This window comes from Lathyrus oleraceus, chromosome 2, assembly GCF_024323335.1.
Source record: "Lathyrus oleraceus cultivar Zhongwan6 chromosome 2, CAAS_Psat_ZW6_1.0, whole genome shotgun sequence".
NCBI classification, from domain to species: domain Eukaryota; kingdom Viridiplantae; phylum Streptophyta; class Magnoliopsida; order Fabales; family Fabaceae; genus Lathyrus; species Lathyrus oleraceus.
The window spans coordinates 200590903-200613936 of NC_066580.1; positions in this window are offsets into that span (position 1 = coordinate 200590903).

A 23034-nucleotide genomic window follows, 5' to 3' on the forward strand; every position below is an offset into this window, starting at 1 on the left:
TTGATATTTTTGTGGTTTTTACTAGGGAGAATATGATAATTATGTATGATATGCAATGAAATGTATGTTAGAAACATAAGTATCTCTTCAAAGAGGAAAGTTAGATGATAACACTCCAAGAAGAAAGGTAGGGAAGAAAGTCCGTCGGGGATTAGAATTACGTAAAAAGATAGGACTGCCCCTAGCAACGGCTGGGGAGGAAAAAAGTCCAGCGACATTTCCTAGCAACAAATGGAATACCTGAATTTGATAGGGAGATTTAGATTCAGTGACGATTCCTAGCAACAGCTGGAATATATGACATCTCATGGGGATACCTTCAAGTTCAGTGATGATTCATATCAACGGCTGAAATACCTGAATCTGTGGGGATAATCTCTAGGTTCAGTGATGATTCCTATCAACGGATGGAATACTTGACTCTACTGGAAAGGAAAGAGGTTCAGTGACTATTCCTAGCAACGGCTGGCATACCTCACTCGGATGGGGGAAACCAAATGGTTCAAAGATGATTCCTAGCAACGACTAGAATATCTTACTCTAGTTGGGGATGAACGAAGGTTCAGTGATGATTCTTAACAACAGCTAGAATACCTGACTCGTGCTGGGAAAAAATAAGTTCAACGACGATTCCTAGAAACGGCTTGGAATACCTGACTCTAGCAAGGGAATATTTGAAGGATATGATTCCTAGTGACGACTGGAATATCTAACTTGTGGGAAATCAAAAATAGTTCAATGAAGATTCCTAGCAACAACTGGAATACCTAACTCTACTTGGGGAACAAATTGAAAGTCCAATGGTGATTCTTAGCAACGACTAGAATACTTGGCTTTACTAGGGGAAATCCCTAACAACGATTATGAAGTCCTGAATCTGACTAGGACAATCCCTAGCAACGACTGGGAAGGTCAGAAGTTTGATGAATTATTCTTGAGAAAGATTGGAATGTGAGTTAAAGAGGATACTTATGATGTAATGCTATGTATGCGAAATGTCGATGTATGTTAGGACTGTAGGGGAAATATGCAAATGCAAGGTTTACGAATCATGCCAAGTAAGATTGGGCTTTGAATTTTCTTAGGGATAGTGTACCTGAGTTCCCGATATCGAAATCTGGATATTCTGATGTCCAAGATGTGTTCGGTGTAATTGCTGCTAATCATCCTACTGGGGGATTTCTTGATCGGGCCAAGTACAAGAGATTGTGTGGCGTTTCGGTGTTTAGGTGTACCAAGTATATTGGACTATGGTTACCTTCAGATAGTTTCCAAGAAAAGTAAATTCGACATTTTTTCTATTAAAGGTTATTTTTTTTTAGTAAAAGTTGTTTACCCAAAATTTTCAATGCAATGTTAATTAAGGAAATCCACACTTCACAAACAAAGTAGGAAAAGTAAAAGTATTGAGCACGTATGATGGAATCGATTTTATTGATAAAAATGATCCCGAAAATGGGTGATTTATACAAGGAAGCAATTCCTAAAAGAGGTGATTGCAAAAAGAAATTGAAAAACTATAAAGGCAGTGGAAATAGCTCGGATTTCCACCAAGTTTCGATTCTTCAATAGTCGTTATGTCCTCGAAGGTCCTCAGATCTTGATTTGGAGGGAAGTGATTGGAGTGACTCATTGGGGAGTGTGGGTGATTTTTTGCAAAATGAATCCTCTCTCTTTTATGAATCCCTAATTTTTGCCTAGACCGCTGTAAGACCCCAATTTTGACCCTAAGATCCCTCATGCTATCTCATCATTTGCATTGGCTTTGGGATCACACCTTGGCATCCTCCTTTCCCCTCATTCATGGGGTTTGCATTGGGAGAGGTCATCAAGCACATTTGATTTTATCATACTTTGTTTTTCATTATTTACTAAGCAAACTTCCAAAAATATGTCTATGTATAGTTTGTTACTTTTGTAGGTAGTGTGTGTGTTCACCCATGCTCCATCAAGCTCATATCTAGGATTTAAGACCCTCAATGCAAGGAGATCAGTCAAAAGATGGTTTAAATTGGTTCTAGACATTATATATGTATCCCTATGGTTTTCACATACCATTTTGATCAAGAATTCATCAAACGTTTGAAGCTTGTTTGCCTTGGAAGCCCTAATTCATCTGGGTATCTTGTGTGACTTCCTCAACAAGTTTCTTCAACATTTGATAAAATATTTCAAGGGATACTTCATATTACATTACCTTATGCATATATGATCCTCCATGAGTCCCAAATATCAAGATAATGTCAAGTTTGCAAGATGGTTCATGGTGGTTGACCAGAGAAAGTCAATTGGTCAAAACTAGGGTTCCCTAGACCCTATCTCCTACATTTTTTGTCATATGAAAATGATTCTAATATAAATTTCACTCCTTATGACATTAAAAACAAATTTCATGTTGAAGTAAAGAGCTGGTTTTTCTTGGAAAGTCATTTTTTATGGTGAAAGATTATAGGTCATTTTGTCTGAACCCTAGTTAGGAGGTCAACTTCCAAGGACCATAACTTGCTCAATTTTTATTATATGAAATACATTCAAGTTCCATGATAAAATTCAAGATGTCCTTTTTAGATTTTATGTGTGGAATAATTTCAAATTCAACTTTCAAATGCATGTGCCAAGAGGAAAGATTATAGGTCAATTTGGGCCATTACCTTTGAATAAGTGATTTTCCTCAACTTCTAAAATACATAACTACTTCGTGCCAAATCCAAATGAGGTCAAATTTGTGACCAAATTGAATAGGTTTGAAAGAGATAAAACTTTGATGAAGGAATTGTTCCCATTTGAAGTCCATATCAAAAGTTATTTATGGTGGAAGAAGTGAACATTTGGCTTAGTACTTAGAAAATTTTCAAATATGTTTGATTTTCCAAACTTCCACCTCAAAATTCATCATGATCCAAGCTTCAAATGGAAATGTGTTCAACATGAAAGTTGTTCCCCTTGATCTCACCTTTCCAAAAAGTATAAGATCACCTTATTTGGCCAAAGAATGAAGGACTTGCGCATGGGTTCTTTTCAAGGGACCAATTGGATGAATTTCACATTCACGTTTCAAATTCAAATGCATGGCCATATGACATGATTTCAGCAGGATACACAAGCATTTTTGGACCTGAATACATCACTTGATGGGCATCTCACACGCCCATGCAAGCATGCAATGCAAATTTCTAAATTTGGCAAAATTTGGAAGTGTTTGGTAATGAATCACATTGGCTATAAATACAACCCTCATGGATCAGAATTAAGGAGCTCATGCCCAAGCTTTGAACCTGCAATCCAAACCCTCACCATTAAAGGATAATCTTGAAGGTTTTCATTTGAAAATCAAGCTTCAAATCTCATTCTGTATTGAGATTAAAACTCTAAGAGTCCAACCCTCTCTTTGATCTTAATCACCTCCTACAAGCATCTGAAGCCAAGCCAAGCACAATTGGGATCAAGATCAAGCAAGGTTGAAGCTCCTTCGAAGGTAATTTTTTAGAATTTTCATCTCTTCGATTCTCCCTCAATTCTTCACTAATCTTTGTGATTTTTGGTTGGCTGAAGTCCTACCAATATAGGCAACAAGATTAAGTTCCTTTGAGGTCAAATCGAAGTAACTCAGTTCATGATCCTCAAAATTCAAATCCCTGTATCTTTTTATATACTTGGAATTGGAGAAAATTGAGGCCAGATTCGAGCTCCTGAGCATTTTTTCTTTAAATCCATATCCTTGTTTATCATTTTGGTGGTGGTTGGTGGTGGACTAGTCCGGTGAGTTCCACCGGAGAAGACAACCGAAGCCCTAGCTCCGGTGGTATGGTGGCAAGCTCCTATCCATCAGATCTTCTCCCCATCTTCTAATCCTGGACTTCGCTTTTGATTACCACGCGTGTACACGCATTGACTATGGAACATGATGGAGCGCGCATTTTGGCCATCAGATCTGCCACCACAATTAATGAGGGAGATCTGATGACCCTTATTTTTTTGTATTTTCTGATTTTTCATTTAATTGCTTTATTTTATTTAATTCATAATAATTTCATTTTTAATCTAAAAAATATGGGACTTTTACCAAAAATCTTTAAATATTTTTCTCTTTCATTTTCTGAATTAAAATTGTTTTTTGGATTAATTTTGATATTTTTCATAAATTAAATGTTTTTGTGCATATTTTTAATTGTTTAAAAATACTTCTGACTTTTCAAAAATAATGAAATTATTTGTCTAAGGACCTTTGACCTTGTTTGACCTAGGATAAATCTATCGGCCATTTATTTGGTGTTTTGAAGAGATTTTAGGTTTTGACCAAACTAATTTGTATTTTATTGCATTTTTAAATTGATTTTTAATTGATTAATTGTGTAAAAATTATGTTGAGCCATTTTTATGGTCTTGTGATGTTTGATTATTTGTTTAGGCCTTGGTCAAGGTTGATTTGACTTTTGTTGGATTAAAATAATTGAATTTAGGGGATTGATGAAATGTACATTTCATCTCCCAAAATGAATGAATGATTTTAATTTGATAAAATTTCTCCCATGACCAATTTGTGTTTCTTTCATTCCCCTCCCACTTCATCTTCATCCTTATTCTTTCCCATTCCTTTCATTTTCCAATGAAATCTCAAATATCCTAAGGCTTATTGGTTCATCAATGACCTTGTGTCAGATGAACCAGTACAAGTATGGATGAGATAGGTCCATCCCACTTGATCCTTTCTTTTAGTGTGTGGTATGTTTTAGGATTTTGGTTGATTATACAAAATCTCTAACATGAATTAACACCTAAATTTGCATTGCTCGACCTCAGATAGTTGTGACTTCTACATAAGTCCAACTACGATTGCTTAACATAGAGCTAAATTTGACCCTAAAGGCATAACATTCTAGTAAGTGAGATTCTAAGTCTTCCATCTTTCATGGTACTATGTGGAAACTTAGCATTTTTTCCTTCCTATGGAAGATGTCTTGGTTCAAGGATTCATGCTTGTGAATAGATGGTTGAGTGTTCTCCAAAGAATGACTTAATCAATTAAAAAGCAAAAACACTACTAACATTCAATTAATCTTGACTAACATTTGACTAACTCTTATTAATATTGTTTTACTTTCAAGTCATTTACTTTATGCAATTTAATTTCTAGTCATTTATCATTTATTGCCATTTACATTTCATTTAACTTGTTTATGTTTATGTCATTTTCACTTTGCTCATTTGAGTCATATCTTGTATATATTCTATTTGTGCATTTGATTTTGTTTGTGGCCTAAAAAATGTTTGTGGCCTTAAAACACCTAATAAACAACAAAAAACCTAAAAAATGTTTAGTGGACTATTGATCTTGATCTGAACTTCTGGACTTAGAACTAGGCAACATTCCCTGTGTAAAAAGGACTTGGCCAATGCCAACATTCTGAAATCAAGTTATTATGAACTGAGCCTTCATCTGATGTAAGTCTTAAGATGTGTTTGAGTTCATCTACTACATTGTCTTAATGCAAAATGTTATTTTGATCTTGTGTCTAATGCTTTATTCTAAGTTAATCAAGGAGTATTTCATCTTATACATGAGAAGACAAAAAAGACTGCTAGTTATTGGATTTGCTTGCTTGGATGTGGCTATCTTTATTTGATGCATTGATCTTCATGATGTTTGATATTGCTAATTTCCTGATTGATTATTGCTTGATTCAAAGTCCAAAGGGAAAATGGGTTTCTATATGACATTCTTGTCTATTGGATTGCATCCCATTGGTCAGATCTTTTCAACTCTTAACTTTTAATTTTATGCTTAGGATTAGTCTCTTCATCTCCTCCCACTTCTTAAATTTTAAAACCTCTCCCCCTTTTCAAAAACTTTATTTGCTTGTGATTTCAAACTTAAACCTTATTTCAAATAGAAACTTTGGCCTTATGCCATTGAATTTTTGAACTTCTTTTTCTTAAATCAAACTTGTAAATAAATCTAATCATATTGACTTAAAATTTCAAAAGACAAAACGGACTAACAACCCCATTCAAACCTTTGGCCCCTTTGTTTCCTTCTCAGTTAAATTTTTGTTAAAAGCAATTCACCAACTTTGAAATTTTTACCACGAACTATGAGGTTTTGATCCCTCATTTTTATGTTGGTACATAGGCACAAGTCTTAAGATCTTGTCAAACATAGAAATATAATCAATGAATTATTTTCTCATCCCCACACTCCATTTTGCCCAAACATCTTTTATACCAAAAACACATACACACATAAAAAAGGACACCCTAGGAGTACCTATGACACTTTGGATGCTAACACATTCTCTCTATGTAACCAACCCCCTTACCTGTAGTCTTTGTCATTTTATTAGGTTTGATTTGAAAACTTCTTATATTTGGATTTTGTTCGTGCTTTTCCTTTTTCCTTTGGAAACAATAAAAGCGCGGTGGAGACTCTAGTTTTATTGATGTTAAGCTTATACATAGCTTGATGGTCATGAATTTACCGTTACAACCGCCCTTTTGGGTTTTCAGTCTACCGGGATACCCATTTTTGCATAAGCCGCCCTTTTGGGTTTTCAACTTATCGGGTTCTCTTTTTTTCAAGCATATTATTTTTTGACTACATCCACATTCACAAGAGATGGAAGACTTCACCATCCATAGTTGTGAGTATTAAGGCTTCTCTAGAGAAAACATTTCTTATAACATATGGGCCTTCATAGTTTGACGTCCATTTTCCTATTGGGTCAGTGTGAATCGGTAGAATCTTCTTCAAGACTAAGTCTCCGACCTTGAGGTTATAAGGAAAGACATTCTTGTCATGTGCCCTCTTGATATGCTTTTGATATAGCTGACCCTGGCAGATGGCTGCCAACCGCTTCTCATCGATGAGGTTCAGTTGGTCAAATCTGGCTTGTACCCATTTGGCACCATCAAGATTGGCATTGGTCAAATTCCTTAAGGAAGGAGTATCTACTTTAATAGGCAGGATTGCATCCATGCCAAACACAAGAGAGAAAGGGGTTTCCCCAATGGATGTACGTAAGGATGTACGGTAGCCATGCAATGTAAACGGGAGCATCTCATGCCAACCTTTATAGGTATCCACCATCTTTTGCATGATTTTCTTGATGTTTTTGTTGGTGGCCTCAACAACACCATTCATCTTTGGTTGATACGACGATGAGTTGTGATGCTCGATCTTGAAGCTTTTGTATAGTTCTTTCATCATCTTGTTATTGAGGTTAAATTCATTATCAATAATGATCTTATTTGGGACCCCACAACAATAAATGATTTATTTCTTCAAGAAACAAGCCACCGCTTGTCTTGTGACGTTTGTGTACGAGACTGCTTCCACCAATTTAGTGAAATGGTCTATAGCTACCAAGATAAAGTGATTTCTATTCGAGGTAGTTGGCTCAATGCGTCCAATCATGTCAATTCCCCACATGGCAAAAGGCCAAGGTTATGTTAAGACGTTGAGTGGCACTAGTGGCACATGCATCTTATCAGCATAAATTTGGCATTTATGGCATGTTCTGCTGTGGCGGTAGCAATCAACCTCCATAGTCATCCAATAGTAGTCGACCCTCAAGATCTTCTTAACTATCATGTGTCCACTAGCATGTGTCCCAAATGAGCCTTCATGGATTTCCATTATAATTCGGTTTGCTTCGCTTTTGTCTACACATCTAAGCAAGACCGAATCATAATTCCTTTTGTATAGAACCCCTCCACTCAAGAAGAACTTGGCTAATAGCTTTTGAAGGTACGTTTTGTTTGTGATGGATGCATTCTGAGGATATTCTTGGATTTCCAAGTACTTCATGATGTCATAAAACCAAGGATGGCCATCAGACTCATCTTTGGTTTCCAAATAGTAAGCTGATTCGTCCAAGTAGTCAAGGTGGAAAATTGGTGCTTCATTTTTCCATTTGACATTAAATATGGATGAAAAGTTTCTAAGGAGTCGACCAACTGATTTTCCTCTCGAGGGATGTGATGGAAGGTAATCTCGTCGAAGTACAGGATTAGCTTTAGGACATGCTCCTTGTAAGGGATTAGCTTGTGAGCCCGTGTTTCCCATTCTCCTTTGACTTGGTTGATGACCAAGGCGGAATCTCCATAAACTTCAAGGATTTTGATCCTAAGATCAATAATAGCTTATATGCCGAAGATACAAGCCTCGTACTCTGCCATATTATTGGTACATTCAAAACATAACCTTGCAGTGAAGGGTAAGTGAAAACCAGTTGGGGAGGTGATGGATGCCCCAATGACATTTCCTTGAGCGTTAGAAGCTCCATAAAATACAAGTGTCCACCGAGATCCCGATTATGGTCCTTCCTCGAGGTCGGGGATGTTGCAATCCCTTATCAACATGATATCCTCATCAGGGAATTTAAAGTGCATGGACGGATAATCCTCCAAGGGTTGGTGAGAAAGATAGTCAGATAGCAGACTTCCTTTAATCGCGTTCTGGGTGACATACTGAATTTCGTACTCAGTCAAGGCCATTTGCCAACGGGCAACTCTATCGGTTAGAGTGGGCTTTTCGAAGATGTATTTGACTGGGTCCATCTTGGAGATTAGGAGTGTCGTATATGTAAGCATGTATTGCCTTAGAAGTTTGGCAGCCCAAGCAAGTGCACAACAGGTTTTCTCAAGCATCGAATACCTACTCTCGCAATCAGTAAACTTCTTGCTTAAGTAGCATATGGCATGTTCCTCTCTTCCAGTTTCGTCATGTTAGCCGAGGACACATCCCATAGATCCCTCAAGGATTGTTAGGTACGTGATTAAGGGTGTTAAAGGCACATGAGGCATCCGAATTGGAGGCTCTTGTAAGTACTCCTTGATCTTCTCAAAGGAACTCTGACAATTGTCGTTCCATATGACGACTTGATCTTTGTAAAGTAATTTGAAGATTGTCTCACAAGTGGCCGTGAGGTGAGATATGAATCTAGCTATGTAATTCCATCTCCAAAGAAATCCTCGGACCTCTTTTTTAGTTTTAGATGCAGGCATAGATTGTATGGCCTTTACCTTTTCGAGGTCTACTTCAATACCTCGTTGGATGATAATGAAACCTAGCAGATTGTCGGATCTTACCCTAAATGTGAATTTACTGGGGTTGAGCCTAAATCTAAACTTCCTCAGGCGTTCAAATAGCTTTTGTAGATTAACCAAATTCTCCTCTTCAACTTAGGACTTGGCAATCATATCATCGACGTGCACTTTAATCTCTTTATGAATCATGTCATGAAAGAGTGTCACCATTGCATGTTGGTATGTTGCGCCAATGTTTTTCAAGCCAAAGGGCATAACCTTGTAGTAGATATTTTCTCCATGGGGCGATGAAGGTTGTTTTTTTCCATTTCGTATGAAGCCATTCTGATTTGGTTTAAACCGGAGAAGCCATCCATAAATAAGATAGAGAATTGAGTTGTGTTGTCCTAGCACATCAATGTGAGGCAGTGGGAAGTCTTCTTTCAGACTTGCTCTATTCAAATATCTGTAGTCTGCACACATACACACTTTTCCATCCTTTTTAGGTACGAGCACGATGTTGGCTATCCACTGAGGGTAGTCGGAAACTGATAGAAAACCTGTGTTGAGCTGCTTTTGCACTTTGTCCTTAATCTTTATTTCCATGTCATACCTTGTTCTTCTTAGTTTCTGCTTAACTGGAGGGAAATCTTCTTTGAGGGGTAATGGGTGGACTACGATGCCAGTATTGAGATCGGGCATGTCTTGGTAGGATCATGCAAACACATCCTTTTACTCTCGTAGGAGTTTGACCAATTTCTCTATCACATCTTCTTGCAAGGTTGCAGCTATTTTGACCTCTTTCACTTCCTATTTAGTTCCAAGATTGACCATTTCTATCGATTCTTCACGCTGATGGATCACCTTTGACTCTTTCTTTAGCAGTCGAGCTAACTCCTCGGGGAGTTCACAATATTCCTCACTGTCCTCGTCAGCGTGATTGATTAGATTGTCAAAGTCATACGGTACCATAGCAGTATCATTGTTGGTGGTAATCAGGTGGAATCTGCTTGATTCAGGGTGCATGCTCTTATTTTTACGAAGGAGAGGAAAATGAATGAAAACTTAAAAAACAAAATGAGAAAACATTGCCATTTTTTTGTTAAGTGAAAAAAGTAAAAATAAATGAAAGCCAGAGAGCATAATTTGAATGCAAAGGTGATGATTTCATTGATTAATTTGATTGAAAGTTAACTGGGGCCCTACAGATGATTCCCCCATGCCTTAGGCATAACATGGGTTATTTTTCTTAAAAGAAACCAAAACAAAACGGGAAATTCCTTTTCAAGCATAGTAACTTCAGGTATTTCCATTGCGGTCCAATTTTTCAATTCTTGTCCTTCCATCTTCTTATACACCAGTCCTTCTTCCATAGTAATGATGACTCCTTCTTTCTCCCGTGCATAGATTTGGCCGTCTATGAGATGTTCGGCACTTGTAAAGATTTTTGATAATGGGAGCACTCGTCCCTCCACAGCTTTTGGCACTATCTTCTTTGCATTTTGGGAGTTATAACCAAAATCAGAGTAGTCCTTATTTATAGGAAAATCCAAAACTATTCCCCAACCTTCGGGGTAACCAGCCTTAATCACAATTTTAGCATCCTCCGAGGAGACCATTGGTGATTGAGTTTTCTTTTCTCCCTTCAAGGGGGAAACCACTTTAACATTCACCACTTCATATTATTGGAACGGGGTTTCGTGTACTTCACCCCCTCCTTTAACATAGAGGAAAGATGCTAAGTGGCCAACCATAATATCCTCCTCACCTTCAATAACCACAAGCTTGTTGTTGACTAAAAGTTTCAACTTTTGATGGAGTATCGATGTGATAGCTCCGACTGAGTGTATCCAAGGTCGTCAAAGTAAACAACTATAAGCGGGATATATATCCATTACAAACAAGTTGATAAAGAAAGTATGGGGGGCAATCTTTATGGGGAGGTCAACTTCACTTATCACAGTCCTCCCCGAGCCATTAAATGCTCTAACAACCAACTCACTAGGTTTCATCTCTAGCCTTTCAATAGTTAACTTGGACAATGAAATATTTGGTAGAATGTTCAAAGATTAACCAGTATCTACCAACACCCTAGACAAATTGGTACTAGCTGCAATGTTGTTGACTACACCTTCAAATTGAAAGAAAGAAATTTCTTGTGGTACATGGGCAACCCTTTAGAATTTTACTAAGGCATCTCTATCTGCCTCTGAGCACATTAGTGAAGACAACATTGAGATCTTTGATGGGGTTTGGTTGAGTTGATCAAGCACCTTATAATCCCTTTTCTTAATGATGCGCAATAATTCCTCCACCTCATTGGTAGGCGAGGAATCTTGCCTTTGCTGTTCATTTTTAACGTGTTTCCCTTTATGGTACAGGTGCAAAAACAGGGGGGTACAGGTGCAAAAATCCTCCCACTTCTTGTTACTCCACCGGTTCCGTTTATTTTCACCGTTGGCTCATTGGTTGCTATAGGCTTTTATGGTACTTTCTGTCCATAGATATATACAGTTGACTCATAGATCCATGGAACCGCCTTAGTGTCTTCAAAAGGGAACTGAGTGGGCATAATCATCAATAGAGGAGTAATCGGATTATCATAAATAGTCATTGGATATTGATCATATGGGATTTGTAATGGATGGACTTCATCATATAGAATTTCCAGAGTTGACACATCTTCATTAGTGGGCAGATGTTCCACTACCATGATTCCTTCATTTATTAATCGTTGGATAGCAGACTTCAAAACTTTGCATTCTTAAGGGTTGATTAAATAGTGCTCACAGTTAGCATCACAGATAGAGAACAAACTACTTTTTAACAATTGTTCCTTAATCTTAATCATGGGGTTCTTAACTCGTCCACTCGGGACACCAATCCTCTTCCTTCATCAACTTCTACCATATTTACCGCAAGTTTGTTTTATGGAGGCATTTGATTGTTGTTCATATTAGGAATGTTAGCCACAACGTGATTGCCTTCGAGTCTATCAAATCTTGGACTTTGTATTTCAAGGCTTTGCAGTTCTCAATTGAGTGACCGAGAGCGTCAGAGAGGAACTCGCATCGGGCATTTACATCATAGCCAGGAGGAAGGACCATTGGTGGTTGTCCTAACTCCCTTAATTGCACCGATGAACAATATAACAAATATGGTAATATACGATTGTAAGGCATATGAGATGGGTCGAATCTTCTTTTAGGTCTTCATTGAAGTTGTTGTTGTTGTTGTGGAGAACATTGTTATTGTTGTTTTTGTTGATGGTGATAAAGTTGTTGTTGATATTGTTTTTTTGATATGGTTTTTGTTGATATGAAGCATGTTGTTGATTGACTCATTGATCAACTAGGATAACATACGGTTGTTAATTCTGAATTGGTTCGACAGTGGAAACTTGTTGGTATGGAACTTGATAAGTTGGGGTTGTTCCTCTTACCACAACGGTTTCATTCGCTTCACCTTCCTTCTTCTTACCATAGGCTACACAGCGCTTCTTTAACACACTGGACGTGCTAACGACATTCTGAATTTTGCCCATCTTAATCATGTTCTTTATCCTTTCACCGACTTAGACTAGATCAGAGAAACCTGAAGATGTGATTCCTACCAATTGACACAAATAGGGGCCTTGAAGGTTTCCCATTAACATATCAATCAACTCCCTTTGGAACAAAGTGAAGGAGAATTGCCATCCAAGGCGCAGCGGAATTTAAAAATTTCTCCATTTAGTGATCCTTACGAATGGGCATGATTAGTGATAGAATCGTTACCTCTTGTGGCGATTCAAACCTTTGGTGCAGATCTCTTGTAACGATCAAAACCTTGGATACAAATCCACGGAGCGATCACGAACGTTGAACGATGACAACGTCTCTACTCAGTCCACACGAACGGGTTCCTTCAATCTCAGTGCTAGCTGGTACGAATGAAGGCTTTGAGTGAGAGAGAGAGGAAAACGAAATTCCAAGTCTTCACTTGAGTTGAGTGACAAAAGGGGTTCTATTTATAAAACCACTTATGTGGGCTTCAAGCTAAAAAGCCCACTTAAGTGTATTTTGGCCCATATCTTATAATATGCCCAAAATCACTTAAGTATTTGGTACCTTACCATATTTCATATTCCACTTAAGTGCACCGTACCTTACGATGTTCCTTAGTTACTCTATCTCTCATCAATTTGTCCTTTGTGTGTGACCTTGTAGGTTTTCGCGACGTTGGCAATTATATTAAATCACGCATTTAACATAATAAACAGTGAGCGGTATCTAGCAACACATCACTGCTACCCAAGTCACGAAAATGTCATGTGATCTGACAAGTCCTTCTGTGATAATAATTATGTGTATAATTACCCCTTTGCCCTTATGTCTATATTGAACACAAGGTATAGACCGTGTCATCCTTGTCCAATTCAATATTCGGCCCATAGACATTTATCCTGTTACGCAGGATGGGCAAATTCCATCTAGGTCACTCATGTCCCTCAACATGCTACGTGGAGTACCCATCAACTGTCTTTATGGTTATCCAGTTACGGACAACGTTGGATCAGCAATAAAGCACTCGACTCTACATCTAGGGTCCATAGTGATTTCAGGTCGAAGAGTGGTATACACCATTATCACCATGAGAATAACTTATGACACTTTGCATAACATTCTATATAGTATTCTCATAGCGGGTCAATCCGGTATAAATATTACTCTTAATATTCATACCTATGTTTAAGACTTGATAACTCTTTATCCATGATCCATGAGATATGATCATCAGTCTACAAACATAATAATCTTAATGCTTTAATGTTATCCCACATCACAATAAAGCTCGACTACAGATACTTTAAGAATAGTGTCCTTATGTTTAATGTGATCTCATGATTAAGTCATACTTGATACATTAAACGAACTATCTATTCTAGGGACTTTATTAAACAAACATAATAAAGAAAAAGCCTTTTAATAATTCGATACAAGTACCAAAAGTATTGGCCTCTAGGGCTTACACCAACACAAAGGAGGTTGTACCTTTGTGGCTAGTTCACTCCATCTTTGCGTGTACTCTTTAGAAGTCTCATTGGACTTTTGAGTCAGATTTTTGCAGCTGGGTGCGGTTGAGCGTCATGTCGGTGTTGTATTGATAACGTTTGTGGAAGTCCTCGGCCATATCCTTCCACATTTGTATGTGAGTTCCTTCCAATTGCATATACCAATCTAGTGATACTTCACTCGAAGAGTCTTGGAAGAAGTGCATAAGCAGTTTGTCGTCATCATAGTAGGCGGCCATATTTCGGTAATAAGCCCTACTATGTGTTCTAGGGTCAATGGGTCCTTTGTATTTTTCAAAGTCAGGGACTTTGAACTTGGCAGGTATAACTACGCCTGAGACCAAACACGTCTTGACAACATCAAGACCCAAATCATTGGAGCCCTCCATTGCTTTTAACTTTTCCTCAATTTCTTTCTTTCTTCTCCGCCTCGTTGGTAGGTGGACCGAAGGCGTCATACACGGAAGTGGCCCTTGGACTAAAGAAGGCCTCTTATTGATTGTCGATCTCAATAATAGAAAGTAGTGCATATCCACAAATAACTTGTGTGACATCAGTAACTCCAAAAGGGTCTCCACTGAGTAGATGGGTCTCAAGCTAACTTGTTAAGGACTACTCCAGACATGTTGAACATCACTATATCATCCTACTATCTAAATTGCACTCATGTTCGGGTTAGAACTTATCTCACCACTCAAAGATCACCAAGCATAACAGACAGATTATATCACACAAACAAAATACAAACATCAAATATACAAATATATACACATAAAAAAGTAGGCTAAACCCACTGAGGACTACTCCCCAACAGAGTCGCCACTTAATTTCTGTAGTGGTAAATTCATGACCATCAAGCTATGGATAAGCTTAACATCAATAAAACCAGAGTCGTCGCCGCGCTTTTGTTGTTTCCAAAGGAAAAGGGAAAAGTACAAACAAAACCCAAAGATAAGAAGTTTACAAATCAAAACTAATAAAATGCCAGAGATTTCAGGTAATGGAGTTGGTTACACATAGGGAAGGTGTTAACACCCAAAGTGTCATAGGTACTCCTAGGGAGCCCTTTTTTATGCATGCATGTATTTTTGGTATAAATGATGTTTGAGAAAAATAGAGTGTGTGTGTGTGGGGGGGGGGAGAAAAGAATTCATTAATTATATTTTTGTGTTTGACAAGACCTTCGGATTTGTGTCTACATACCAACATAAAAATGAGGGATCAAAACCTCGTAGTTCATGGTAAAAATTTCAAATAATTGGTGAATTGATTTTATCAAAAGTTTAAATGAAAAGGCACCAAGGGGCCAAAAATTTGAATGTGGTTGTTAGTTCTTTTTGTCTTTTGAAATTTAAGTCAATATGGTTAAGTTTGTTTACAAATTTGATTAAGAAAAGATTTAAAAATTCAATGGCATAACGCCAAAGTTTCTAATCATTAAAACAAAGTCTAAGTTTAAAATCACAAGCAAAGAAGGTTTTTGAAAAGGGGGAAAGATTTGGAAATTTAAGAAGTGGGAGGAGATGAAGAGATTGTCCTAAGCACAAATTTAAAAGTTAAATAGTTGAAAAGATCTGTCCAATGGGATGCAATCCAACAGACAAGAATGTCATATAGAAACCCATTTTCCCTTGGACTTTAATCAAGCAATAAGCAATAAGCAATGAACACTATCCATACATCATGAATATCAAGGCATCAAATAAAGATGGCCACATCCAAGCAAGCAATCCCCATAGCTAGCAGTCTTCTTTTGTCTTCCAATATATCAGATGAAATATTCCTTGATTAACTCAGAACAAAGCATCAGACACAATATAAAAATAACAATTAAGTACAAAGACAGAGTAGCAGATGGATTCAAACAAATCCCAAGGCTTGTATTAAATGAAGGCTCGGTTCAAGATAGCTTAGTCTGAAGATGTTGGCATTGGCCAAGTCCTTTTTGCATAGGGAATGTTGCCTAATCCTTAGTCCAAAAGTTCAGATCAAGTTCAACAGTCCACCAAATGTTTTTTAGGGTTTTTCTTGTTATTAGGTATTTTAAGGTCCTAAGACCATAAACAAAACCAAAACACGCAAACAATATATATACAATCATAAGATATGACTCAAATGAGCAAAGTGAAAATGACATAAATATAAACAAGTTATATGAAATGTAAATGGCAGTGAATGATAAATGACTGAAATTTAAATTTCTTAAAGTAAATGACTTGAAAGTAAAGAAATATTAACAAGAGTTAGTCAAAATTTAGTCAAAAGTTAGTCAAGTGTTAATGATGATTTTTAATTGATTAAGTCATTCTTTGGAGAACAGTTAACCATTCATTCACAAGTATGAATCCTTAAACCAAGACATCTTCCATGAGAAGGGCTCAAACTTGGATAATTCAACAAGTATGCCACTAGCTCTCATGAAAGGAAAAAAGGTCAAGTCTCCATACAATTCCATGAAGAATGGGAGACTTACAATCTCACTTACTAGAATGATATGCCTTGAGGGTCAAATTTAGCTCTATGTTAAGCAATCGTAATTGGACTTATGTAGAAGTCACAACTATCTGAGGTCGGACAATAAAAATTTAGGTGTTAATGCATGTTAGAGATTTGGTATGAAGAACCAAACTCCTAAAACATACAACACACTAAAATAAAATATCAAAATGGGGGGACCTATTTCAATCATACTTGTATTGATTTATTTGACACAAAGGTTATTGATGAACCAATTAGCCTTTAGACATTAGAGATTTCATTGGTCAAATGAGGGAATGAGAAAGAATAGGGATGAAGATGAAGAGGGAGGGGAAGATAGAAACACAAATTGATCATGGGAGGAATTTCATCAAATCAAAACCATCCATTCATTTTGAGAGATGAAATATTTCAACAATCCCCTAAATCCAATGGTTTTGATCCAACAAAAGTCAAATTAACCTTGACCAAGGCCCAAATAGAAAGTCAAACATCACAAGACCATAAAAATGGATCAACAATATTTTTAAGCATTTAATCAATTAAAAGTCAATTTAAAAATGAATTAAAATACATTTTAATTTGGTCAAAACCTAAAATCCCTTCAAAACACGAAATAAATGGCCAAGGGATTTATCTTAGGTCAAACAAGGTCAAAGGACCTTAGACAAAAAAATTCACTATTTTTGAAAAGTCAGAAGTATTTTTAAACAATTAAAAATATGCACAAAAACATTTAATTCATGAAAAATATCAAAATTAATCCAAAAAATAATTTTAATTCAGAATATGGAAGATAAAAATATTTTAAGATTTTTGGTGAAAGTCCCATATTTTTTGGATTGAAATTGAAATTTCTATGAATTAAACCAAATAAATGGATTAAATGAAAAATCAGAAATAAAAAAGAAAATAGAAAAAACAAGGGCTATCAAATCTCCCTCATTAATTAAGGTGGCAGATCTGATGGCTAAGCGCGCACGTTCCACAAACACCTCAGTCAACTGCGCCACACACTTAGTAATCAAAAGGAAAGGATGAGATTAAAACATGAGATGATGATCAAATGGTTCTAGATACGCCAACACACCACTAGAGCTAGGGCTCCGATCATCTTTTCCGGTGGACCTCACCGGACTGGTCCACCTTCAACTTGATGAAAAATGAAAAATAAGGACACTATTTCAAAGAGAAAATGCTCAGGAGCTCGAATTTGGCCTCAATTTTCTCCAATTACAAGTATATTAAAAGATATAGGGATTTGAATTTTGAGGATCATGAACTGAGTTGCTTCGATTTAACCTTAAAGCAACTCAATCTTGTTGCCTACATTGGTAGGACTTCAGCCAACCAAAAATCAAAGAGAATGGTGAAGAATTGAGAGAGAATCGAAGAGAGAAAGTTTCTGAAAAATCACATTCGAGGAGCTTGAATATTGATTGATCTTACTTCCAATTGGCCTTGACTTGACTTCCGAAGCTTGCAGAAAGTGAATTGGATCAAATAATGGCTTGGATTCTTAGAGTTTCAACTTCAAAATAGAAGTGAAATTGAAACTCGATTTTCAATTAAAAATCTTCAAGTTTATCCTCTAATGGTGAAGGGTAGGGTTGCAGGATCAAAGCTTGGGCAAGGTGTCCATAATTCTGAGCACGAGGTAATGTATTTATAAGCTAGGCAATTAATTTCCACGCACTTCCATCAAAATGCCAAAAATATAAATTCTAACTTGCATGGATGCATGGGCGTGTGGTAGGCCCATGAAGTGATATCAAAAGGTCCAAAGTTTATCATGAGCAATGCTGAAAGTGTGTCATGAAGTCATGCAATTGGAATTGGGAAATGGTAATGAGATTCATCGAAATGGAACCTTGAAGAAAATCCATGCACAAGTCATTAAATCCTTGACCAAATGAAGTTATTTTGGACTTTTTGAAAAAGGTGAGATCAAGGGGAACAACTTTCACGTTGAACACTTTTCCATTTGAAGCTTGTATCATGATGAATTTTGAGGTGGAAGTTTGGGAAATCAAACATAATTGAAATTTTTTTAAGTACCAAGTCAAATGTTTATTTCTTCCACCTTGAATAACTTTTTCTATGGGCTTCAAATGGAAAGAGTTCCTTCATCAAAGTTGTATATATTTCAAACTGTTTCAATTTAGTCATAAATTGGACCTCATTTGGATTTGGCATGAAGGATTTATGCATTTTAGAAGTTGAGGAAAATTGCTTGTTCAATAGTAATGGCCCAAAATGACTTATGATGTTTCCTCTTGGCACATGCCCTTGAAAGTTGAATTCGAAGTTTATAAAAGAATAAAATTTGTATAGGATGTCTTGAAATAGATCATGAAACTTTGATGGCATTCATCTCAAAAACATTGAGCAAGTTATGGTCCTTGGAAGTTGACCTATTAACTAGGGTTCAGACAAAATGACCTATAGTCCTTCACCATAAAAAATGACTTTCCAAGCAAACCTATCTCTTGACCTCAACATGAAAGTTGTTTGGAATGTCATAAGGAGTAAAGTTTCTCTTGTAATCATTTTTATATGATAAAAATTATAGGAGATAGGATCTAGGGAACCCTAGTTTTGACCAGTTGACTTTCTCTGGTCAACCACCATGAACCAACTTGCAAACTTGAAGTTCTCTTGATCTCTTGGACTCATGGAGGATCATATATGTATAAGATGATGTATAATGAATTATCTCTTGATATATTTAATGAAATGTTGAAGAAACATGTTGAGGAAGTCACACAAGATACCCAAATGAATTAGGGCTTCCAAGGCCAACAAGCTTCAAACTCTTGATGATTTCTTGATCAAAATGATAAATGAAGATCATGGGGATCCATATATGATGTTTAGAATCAATTTGAACCATCTCTTGATTGATATCTTTGCACTGAGGATCTCAAACCCTAGATATGAGCTTGATGAGGCATTGGTGGATGTACACATTACCTACATAAGAAATAAAGTTATACATAGACTTATTTTTGGCATTTTGATTAGTAAACAATGAAAAATAAAGGATGATACAATCAAATATGCTTGGTGATCTCTCCCAGTGCAAACCCAATGAATGAGGGGTAAGGAGGATGCCAAGGTGTGATCCCAAATCCAATGCATATGATGAGATGACATGAGGGATCTTAGGGTCAAAATTGGGGTCTTACAGCTGCTCCTATTTAAGGACATTCTAGTTGAGGATGTGAAGGTTAAAATCTTGGTATCAAATCAGTAAAATGGACTTGAATAAAAACATATAGAAATAAAATTTTGGTCCCTAAGAGACCTCATGATGCATATGATATTAATGTTAAAATAATCTTTGAGGGGAATATATTGCCACAAAGGAAAAGAATCCAGAGAGACTGAAAGTCCACGGGAATGTACTGCATTCCGTAAGGAAAACTCACTGGGGAGATAGAGATTCTGGGGGGAATAAAAAGCCATGTGATGGTCAGGCTATGACTTAAAAACTGCTGGAGACACGAGAGGATTTTCATGAAAATAAATCAATGGAAGGACTTGGTCCGGGAATAAGGGAAATCTGCAGGGGATAGGAATAGATCAGAACAAAATTGAACTATTCAAAGCAAATAGAGGGTTGCCAATTCCACTAAGGAAATACACACTCAAATTCAACTGGGGAAGAATGAACTTCAACACATGAGTACCAGAGGTATATTATCTATTACCGGTTACTGGGTAGAAAGATAATACACTCTGACAGAGGGACATCCGTTACCGGTTAGGGTAAACATATTAGAGATTACTCGCTGAGGAGAGAGAGGTATATTCGTTACCTGTTACTAGGTAAGAATAACCTACTGGGGAGAGAACTCAAATAGGATTTACAACTACCGGTTACTGGGCAGAAAACCAAAGGGAGAGTATCCGTCAACTAATTAAAATGAACATATCAAGGATATACTAAAAGGAGGAATATCCGTCATTGGTTAGGATGAACATATCAAGGATAGACCACCTGGGAACAAGGAAGAATATATGTTACCGGTTAGGGTAAACATATCAAGAATAAATTGTCAGGGAGAAATAGGAATTATATCTATCAGTTACTGGATAGAATACCAAACAGAGAATATCTGCCATTGGTTAGGATGAACATATCAAGGATATACTCAGAGGCGAAAGATAAAATAGGAATTACAACTACCGGTTACTGGGTAGAAACCGAAAGGGGAGAGAAAATCCGTCACCTGTTAAAGTGAACATATCAAGGATGGACTCTCTGGGGAATAAGAATAGGAATTACAACTACCTTTTTAATGGGTAGAAAACCACAAAAGGAAGAATATCATTCACCGGTTAAAGTGAACATATCAAGGATAGACTACTTGGGGAAACTTGAAAACGAATCCGCTGGGGAAAGCAAAGGAAGCAGATTACATTTTTCCAGGTATTGGGCCAAAGTAAAATACTCAAGAATCGAAAAGAATATTACCAGTGACTGGGTAGTAGACTCTTAGGCGACCAAAATATCTATCTAGGTAATAGATAGAAAGAAACGGTTAAACAAAGACTTAACCCAATGAGGATATAACTCAAGGGGAGTGGTTCCATCCAGATAAACAATTGGGGAGGAAACTGAAATAATCGTCCATGAGGAGATAACTTAGTGGGGAATGAGAAAGGTTAAACTCTTTCTGCTTAAGGGGATGACACTCTACAATTGAAGGAGGACATACGCACCAAATCTGCATAGGTAAATTATATCTCCGAAGTAGGGGATCATAATAAAGAAATCAAATGCGATAAAATGCATAATGAAATATCTGATGTTGTGTTTTATGCATGAATATGCATGTATATGATTTATTATTATTCTGACAAAATAACACAAAGGATACAAATAACTAAGATTTAAATCACTATTGCAACACTCGGCTAATCTCAACTAGATGGAAACACCAACTGAAGAAAATGCTAGGGATGAAAATAAATCATCCGGCTATGAACAAATCAACTATGGCTGAGAAAGTCATGGAGAAAATGCTTCCAATCAATCACAGTAAACTCTACGGGGAGAGAGAGCACTTGCTGAAGGGTAATAAACCAAACATACCGAGGATAGAGAAAAGATCTGCCGAGGATCAAAATTATTAACACTGCAGGGAATTTTAGGGCAACACCATATCCAATGAGGGACAACCTACGGGGGACAAAAATAAATACGGCTCAGAATCCAATATTATCGGGGATAAGGGATCTTCATGTTAGAATATAAACTCCGTCGGGGGACACAAGAGATAAAACTTTGTATGGGGATCTAAGCAAATTATTGGGGATTCTATGACCAAGATCATCACATTCCTCAAGAATCAACAAATTCTTCTTGGAAATTGCAAAATAAACCAATTCCAAGGCAAAGATAACTGGGTCTAATTCACACAAAGGAGAAACTGCTGAAGTTATGCAACACAATTATGAAAATGGCAGCCAAATAAAGGTTCTGGATCTCCAGGCTCTAATCATAAGACTGGGGGATACCAAACATGAACACCTCAACTGGGGAACAAAATATTTGCAAAAGGGACCAACATTCAGTTCAACTGAAGATGACACCCACTGGCTTTACCGGGGATGATGAAATAATCGGGGAGAAGCTCATCAAACAAGCTGGGGATAAATGACGAATTGTTGGGGAGGAAAATAGTTACCAAACCAACTGCTTGGGGAAGACCATCAATGCTTCACACTTCAAGACTTACCTGTTGATCGGTCACCATTTACACTTAGTTTTCATCATCTATCCAGCATTGAATCTTCAAGAATCGGTAACATTTTGCTCTTTATTTTAGTGATTTCTTAAGTTTATTGCATTTTATAAATTTCCGCTTATTTTATGTTGCATTAGTAGTTCTTCTCTTTTTGTCCATTTTATGCGTTTCTGTGTAGTACTGTTTGGTTTCCAGGTCAAATAACAAGTCCGAAAAGTGCGTACCGGAAGAATGGAGGTCAAAGACATCATGCGAAGCGAAAAATGACAAAAACAGGGGGCTGACACGGGTGCCCGTGTCAGCTGACACGACCCGTGTCAGCTGACACGACCCGTGTCAGCATGTGCAGAAAAGAACTAGTGGAAACTCAGAAAACAGGGGGCTGACACGGGTGCCCGTGTCAGCTGACACGGCCCGTGTTGGCCATTTTGCCCCATTTGCTGATTTTTCCTGTTTTAACCCTTTGTACTTCCGGAGGGCAGTTTGGGCATTTCACAATGTTTTTAGTTGTTCGGAAGCTATTTAGTCTGAATTTTGGCATAGAGAAAAGGACTTTTTTGGATCGTAGAAGAAAAGAGACGGAAAGAGGAAGCGAGCTTGCAAAGTGTTTAGAGGATAAGAGATCTTCAAGATCGGAAGAGATTAAATATCAACCTTCATCAACAACAAATTGTAATGTCTCTAATTTGTAATTTATTGTCTTTGAATATTATGAGAAGCTAA